We start from the raw sequence: 8,135 nt of genomic DNA on the forward strand, positions 1-8,135 counted from the left end.
AACTACGCATATTAGGTATCGCCGCGTCCGTAACGACCTGATCTATAAAATGGTCATGTTACTTTCCCTGCACGGTGAACGCCATAAAAATTAAAAAATAAAAACTATGAGAAAATTGAAATTTTGCCCACCTTACTTCCCAAAAAAGGTAATAAAAGTGATCAAAAAAGTCGCATGTACGCCAAAATAGTACCAATCAAACCGTCATCTCATCCCGCAAAAAATGAGACCCTACTCAAGATAATCGCCCAAAAGCTTAAAAAACTATGGCTCTTAGACTATGGAAACACTAAAACATGATTTTTTTTTGTTTCAAAAATGAAATCATTGTGTAAAACTTACATAAATAAAAAAAAAGTATACATATTAGGTATCGCCGCGTCCGTATCGACCGGCTCTATAAAAATATCACATGACCTAACCCCTCAGATGACCACCGTAAAAAAATAAAAAAAAAAAGTGTAAAAAAAGCCATTTTTTGCCATCTTACGTCACAAAAAGTGTAATAGCAAGCGATCAAAAAGTCATATGCACCCCAAAATAGTGCCAATCAAACCGTAATCTCATCCCGCAAAAAATGAGACCCTACTCAAGATAATCGCCCAAAAACTGAAAAAACTATGGCTCTTAGACTATGGAGACACAAACATTTTTTTGGTTTTAAAAATGAAGTTATTGTATAAAACTTACATAAATAAAAAAAATGTATACATATTAGGTATCGCCGCGTCTGTGACAACCTGCTCTATAAAATTACCCCATGATCTAACCTGTCAGATGAATGTTGTAAATAACAAAAAAAAAAAAAAACGTGCCAAAAAAGCTATTTCTTGTTACCTTGCTGCACAAAAAGTGTAATAGAGCAACCAAAAATCATATGTACCCTAAACTAGTACCAACAAAACTGCCACCCTATCCCGTAGTTTCTAAAATGGAGTCACTTTTTTGGAGTTTCCACTCTAGGGGTGCATCAGGGGGGCTTCAAATGGGACATGGTGTCAAAAAAACCAGTCCAGCAAAATCTGCCTTCCAAAAACCGTATGGCATTCCTTTCCTTCTGCGCCCTGCCGTGTGCCTGTACAGCTGTTTACGACCACATATGGGGTGTTTCTGTAAACTACAGAATCAGGGCCATAAATAATGAGTTTTGTTTGGCTGTTAACCCTTGCTTTGTAACTGGAAAAAATATATTAAAATGGAAAATCTGCCAAAAATGTGAAATTTTGAAATTGTGTCTCTATTTTCCATTAAATCTTGTGCAACACCTAAAGGGTTAACAACGTTTGTAAAATCAGTTTTAAATACCTTGAAGGGTGTAGTTTCTTAGATGGGGTCACTTTTATGGAGTTTCTACTCTAGGGGTGCATCAGGGGGGCTTCAAATGGGACATGGTGTCAAAAAACCAGTCCATAAAAATCAGCCTTCCAAAAACCAAACGGCGCACCTTTCACTCTACGCCCTACTGTGTGCCCGTACAGTAGTTTACGGCCACATATGGGGTGTTTCTGTAAACAGCAGAGTCAGGGCAATAAAGATACAGTCTTGTTTGGCTATTAACCCTTGCTTTGTTAGTGGAAAAAATGGGTTAAAATTGAAAATTAGGCAAAAAAATGAAATTCTCAAATTTCATCCCCATTTGCCAATAACTCTTGTGCAACACCTAAAGGGTTAACGACGTATGTAAAATCAGTTTTGAATACCTTGAGGGGTGTAGTTTCTTAGATGGGGTCACTTTTAGGGATTTTCTCCTCTAGGGGTGCATCAGGGGGGCTTCAAATGGGACATGGTGTCAAAAAACCAGTCCATAAAAATCAGCCTTCCAAAAACCATACGGCACACCTTTCCCTCTACGCCCCGCTGTGTGGCCGTACAGTAGTTTACGGCCACATATTGGGTGTTTCTGTAAACGGCAGAGTCAGGGCAATAAAGATACAGTCTTGTTTGGCTGTTAACCCTTGCTTTGTTAGTGGAAAAAATGGGTTAAAATGAAAAATTAGACAAAAAAATTAAATTCTCAAATTTCCTCCCCATTTGCCAATAACTCTTGTGCAACACCTAAAGGGTTAATAATGTATGCAAAATCAGTTTTGAATACCTTGAGGGGTGTAGTTTCTTAGATGGGGTCATTTTTGGGTGGTTTCTATTATGTAAGCCTCGCAAATCGACTTCAGACCTGAACTGGTCCCTAAAAATTTAGTTTTTGTAAATTTCTGAAAAATTTCAAGATTTGCTTCTAAACTTCTAAGCCTTATAACATCCCCAAAAAATAAAATATCATTCCCAAAACAATTCACACATGAAGTAGACATATGGGGAATGTAAAGTCTTCACAATTTTTGGGGGTATTACTATATATTACAGAAGTAGAGAAACTGATACTTTGAAATTTGCAAATTTTTCCAAATTTTTGGTAAATTAGGTATTTTTTTTGTGCAAAAAAAATAATTTTTTTGACTTCATTTTACCAGTGTCATGAAGTACAATATGTGACGAAAAAACAATCTCAGAATGGCCTGGATAAGTCAAAGCGTTTTAAAGTTATTAGCACTTAAAGTGACACTGGTCAGATTTCCAAAAAATGGCCTGGTCCTTAAGGTGAAAATGAGCCCGGTCCTTAAGGGGTTAAACTGATCTGCTTAGGTGACAACCAGCACACCACCGCAGAGCTGTGGCAGGGAATAAGGGACCAGACTGAGCTGTGGCTCTCGCCACTCAACCTACAACCAGGCATGGTTGTGTCTGATAATGGTCGTTACTTGGTGGCAGCTTTGGAGCTCGGCAAGCTCACACACATACCATGCCTAGGCCATGTGTTCAACCTAGTGGTTCAGCGGTTTCTCAAAACCTACCAAAATTTGTCTGAGCTACTAGTGAAGGTGCGCCGCGTGTGTGCCCATTTCCGAAAGTCATCGACAGCGTCCACCAGTCTGGCAACGCTGCAGCAGCGCTTGCAATTGCTAGCTCACCGACTGTTGTACGACGTGAGCACACACTCCATGTTCCACATGTTGGCCAGGCTTTGTGAGCAGCAGAGGGCAGTAGTGGAATACCAGCTGCAACATGGTCGATGCCTTTCCAGTCAGATTCCGCTCTTCAGAAGCGGCGAGTGGGCATTGATGTCTGACCAACTTTGAGGAATCAACACAGATGGTGAGCGGCGATAGCGTTATTATCAGCGTAACCATACCACTTCTGTGTCTACTCAAACGCACACTGCTCACAATTAAGACGGATGCTTTCCATGTGGAAGAGGTGGAAATGGGGGAAGACGGTACACAGGGTGATAGCCAGACCACCCTCAGTTCGTCTTCTCAGCGCAAATTGGATGATGAGGAGGAGGAGGCGCAGGAAACTGTTGCCTCCGCTACAGAGGGTAGTACCCATGGAAGTTTTATTCCATCTGTTCAGCGTGGATGGGTAGAAGAGGAGTATGAGGAGATTGAGAGTCCTCCTCCTGATGAGGACAGCGAAGTCTTGTCTGTTGGGACTCTGGCACACATGGCTGACTTTATGTTAGGCTGCCTTTCCCGTGACCCTCGCGTTGTATGCATTTTGGCCAACGCCGATTACTGGTTGTTCACCCTTCTCGACCTTCGCTACAAAGAGAACTTCTTATCTCTCATTCCTGTGGTTGAGAGGACGAGCAAAATGGTGCAATACCAGAAGGTCCTTGTGGAAAAACTGCTCCAAAAATTTCCAACTGACAACGCTGGCGGCAGAGTACTTAGTTCCTTGGCCAACCGAGGAGGAGATATGAGGGTAACGCACAGCAGTTCCAACAGAGGCAAGACAACACTATCCAAGGCCTAGGACAGTTTTATGACACCCCGCCAGCACCCTCACCCTGATGCGCGGCCTAGTGTCATATGGAGGGAAAAAGTTTGGAAGATGGTGAAGGAGTACGTAACAGACCGTGTCAGCATCTTCAGTGATCCCTGTGTGCCTTACAACTATTGGATGTCCAAGCTGGACACGTGGCACAAACTGGCGCTCTACGCCTTGGAGGTTCCGCTGCCAGCGTTTTGTCAGAGCGTGCATTTAGTGCTGCTGGGGGCATAATAACTGATAAGCACATCCGTCTGTCAACTGAAAATGCTGACCGGTTTACTCTTATAAAAAGGAACAAGGCCTGGATCGCCCCTGACTTCTCTACTCCACCAGAGGAAAGCGGCTGAACATAAAGACACTCTAAATGTGGCTTTTATGGTGTATTGAATAAACTGTATTCCCATGCACCCCTTCCACCCCTCCTCCATCATATCAACATGCTTATTAGGCTGCCCTCGCTCCTAATGTTTTAGAGGTCAGCTCAGCAGCTGGCCCTCACCCATAATGTTTTAGAGGGTCACCAGCAGGCCCTCACCCATAATGTTTTTGAGGGTCAGCTCGGCATCAGGCCCTCGCCCCCACAAAATTTTTTAGATGGTCAGCTCAGCAGCAGGTCCTCACCCCTAATGTTTTAGATGGTCAGCTCAGCAGCAGACCCTCACCCATAATGTTTTAGATGGTCAGCTCGGCAGCAGGAACTCGCCCAAAAATTTTTAATGTTTTTGAGGGTCACCAGCAGGCCATCAATCATAATTTTTCAAGGGTGTGTATGATGCCCTCCTTTACAGTATGTGTAATAAAGGGTGTATTGAAGTGTCGATTCCTTATAATTTTTGGCAGCCCTTTCACTTAGTGCATAGGAGTGTAGAGGTCCCACTACCTGAAAAATGGTACCACAATGTGAATGAGGCCCTCCTTTATGTGATATACAGGTTGTATCGGAGTGCCTCTTCCTGGTAATTTTTGGCAGCACTTGCACTTTATATACATGAAAGAATGTTTCCTAACAATTTTTCCTCTAAAATTGATTTTATCTTCGGTTTTGTGCATATTATTGTCAGTCTGTAAAAGTGACGTACTACTCGGACAACATCGTTCCCAGCAGCGACCTGGGAGTCCAAGATGCATCCAGACATCCTCCCCATGCTGTTCCCGAACCATTTCAATAGTGTTTCCATCAATTTCTGGCCTTTTCCTATGAACCAGACACCCTCCCCTCTTTAGAGCAGGGGGTGCCTGGTTTAATGCTTGGGTTCTCCCATTGACTTCCATTGTGTTCTGGTGCTCTGTAGAGCACCTGAGCATCCCGAGGTGTTCTACTTGGGCACCCGAGCACTTTGGTGCTCGACCAACACTAGTTGATATAAATCTCTCCCGCATGTAAATCAGTGTTATTTGTACTCGATCATGCCGGTCAGAATGGTAATTTCCCTTCTATACAACGCTGAGGCATCTGGGCCGTGCTGACAGGACTTGTTTATTCTCCATGTAGTTATAGATGAAGAGTGACTTGTACATTGTAGTAATATTCCACAGATTGAACTCATTTGCCTTCGCTTCTTCAACAGGCCTCACCAATGATGTATCTGAAGTTAGAGAAATGTTTCTTGCATAGAATTGCTCTGAGAAGATTAAATCATCAGTTTACTCGTCTAGAATGGGCAAGGAAAGTTTCTGTTGAGTTGTGCACCTATATTCAACAGATACGAATGAAGATCTTTGTACTTTTGTATAAGGAGATTCACAAATTTATATATTCATTTATATATACTGCATTTTTTGCCCTGTAAGACACACCGTAAAAGGTGGGTGGAATGTCAGTGCGTCTTATGGAGCGAATACTAATGAGTGGTTCCATTATGGAAGCGCTCATTAGTGCAGGAGGACTATCAAGCGGTGAATGCATTGCTCCTCTGGCTGTGTACTCCTGCAGGGCTCTGAACACTGTGCTGTGACCTGCACTCAGTGACCTCATACTGTGTGACATCAGGTTACAGCACAACAGGGCAGGAAGAGCACTGAATGTTAGGAGCGGTGTTGGCGACGTCCAGAGCAGGAGAGTTAAGTTGATTTTTTATTTTTTTTGTCTGCTCTGAGCATGTGAGTCTGAACCAAGGTCTGAATAGGGGCCATCCACATTGGGGGTCCGTTCTGAGGTCGGAATGGGGTGTCATTCACATTAGGGCTCTAATCTGACATCTAAGAGCTGCGGTCTACTGAAAAATATATTTATTTTTATTTTGCCCCTCTAAAACCTAGGTGCGTCTTATGGGCAGGTGTGTCTTATAGGGCAGTGGCGTAGCGTGGGGGGGGGGCGCCAAATTGCAGGGGGCGTCAGGCAGCAGGCATTTCACGGAGGGCCACGGGAGCCTATGGCTCCCGTCCCCTCCGTTTTGCCTCACAGGCTTCAGGCTAGGCCTGAAGCCTATGAGGCAATAGAACGGTGCAGGAGATCCCGATTACCTCACCGTGACCTCATGCGTCGGGTCTCGCGAAATGATGTGATGACGTTGCGCGGGAAGGCGCAGTGAGGTGCTCGTGACCGCCTGCGCCGGGACCCCACAAGCAGTAATGGAGTGAGGAAGACAGGTGAGTTAGTATATATATATATATATATATATATATATATATATATATTTTTTTTTTAAGTACCCTAAGTCAGGCCATACTGGGGGCACTATGGAGGTGGGGGGCATTATCAAATTAAATAGAAGAAAAAACAAAGAAGGCAGTTATATTATACAGAGGGGCCACATAATCTATTATACAGAGCAGGCCACATTATACTGAGGGGGCCAGTATATACATTAATTTTACAGAAGGGCCATTATATATTATAATTATACAGAGGGGCCTTTATAATTATAATATATAATGGCCCCTGTGTTAGGATATATAATGGCCGCCTCTGTATTATTAGTATATACAGTCAGGTCCAGAAATATTGGGACATAGAACACAATTCTAACATTTTTGGCTCTATACACCACCACAATGGATTTGAAATGAAACAAGCAAGATGTGCTTTAACTGCAGACTGTCAGCTTTAATTTGAGGGCATTTACATCCAAATCAGGTGAACGGTGTAGGAATTAGAACAGTTCGCATATGTGCCTCCCATTTGTTAAGGGACCAAAAGTAATGGGACAATTGGCTTCTCAGCTGTTCCATGGCCAGGTGTGTGTTATTCCCTCATTATCTCAATTACATTGAGCAGATAAAAGGTCCAGAGTTCATTTCAGGTGTGCTATTTGTATTTGGAATCTGCTGCTGTCAACTCTCAAGATGAGATCCAAAGAGCTGTCACTATCAGTGAAGCAAGCCATCATTAGGCTGAAAAAACACAACAAACCCATCAGAGAGATAGCAAAAACATTAGGCCTGACTAAAACAACTGTTTGGAACATTCTTAAAACAAAGGAACGCACCAGTGAGCTCAGCAACACCAAAAGATCCGGAAGACCACGGAAAACACCTGTGGTGGATGACCGAAGAATTCTTTCCCTGGTGAAGAAAACACCCTTCACAACAGTTGGCCAGATCAAGAACACTCTTCAGGAGGTAGGTGTATGTGTGTCAAAGTCAACAATCAAGAAAAGACTTCACCAGAGTGAATACAGAGGGTTCACCACAAGATGTAAACCATTGGTGAGCCACAAAAACAGGAAGGCCAGATTAGAGTTTGCCAAACGACATCTAAAAAAGCCTTCACAGTTCTGGAACAGCATCCTATGGACAGATGAGACCAAGATCAACTTGTACCAGAGTGATGGGAAGAGAAGAGTATGGAGAAGGAAAGATACTGCTCATGATCCTAAACATACCACCTCATCAGTGAAGCATGGTGGTGGTAGTGTCATGGTGTGGGCATGTATGGCTGCCAATGGAACTGGTTCTCTTGTATTTATTGATGATGTGACTGCTGACAAAAGCAGCAGGATGAATTCTGAAGTGTTTCGGGCAATATTATCTGCTCATATTCAGCCAAATGCTTCAGAACTCATTGGACCGCTCTTCACAGTGCAGATGGACAATGACCCAAAGCATACTGCAAAAGCAACCAGAGAGTTTTTTAAAGGGAAAGAAGTGGAATGTTCTGCAATGGCCAAGTCAATCACCGGACCTGAATCCGATTGAGCATGCATTTCACTTGCTGAAGACAAAACTGAAGGGAAAATGCCCCAAGAACAAGCAGGAACTGAAGACAGTTGCAGTAGAGGCCTGGCAGAGCATCACCAGGGATGAAACCCAGCATCTGGTGATGTCTATGCGTTCCAGACTTCAGGCTGTAATTGACTGCAAAGGAT

This window comes from Bufo bufo, chromosome 4, assembly GCF_905171765.1.
Source record: "Bufo bufo chromosome 4, aBufBuf1.1, whole genome shotgun sequence".
NCBI classification, from domain to species: domain Eukaryota; kingdom Metazoa; phylum Chordata; class Amphibia; order Anura; family Bufonidae; genus Bufo; species Bufo bufo.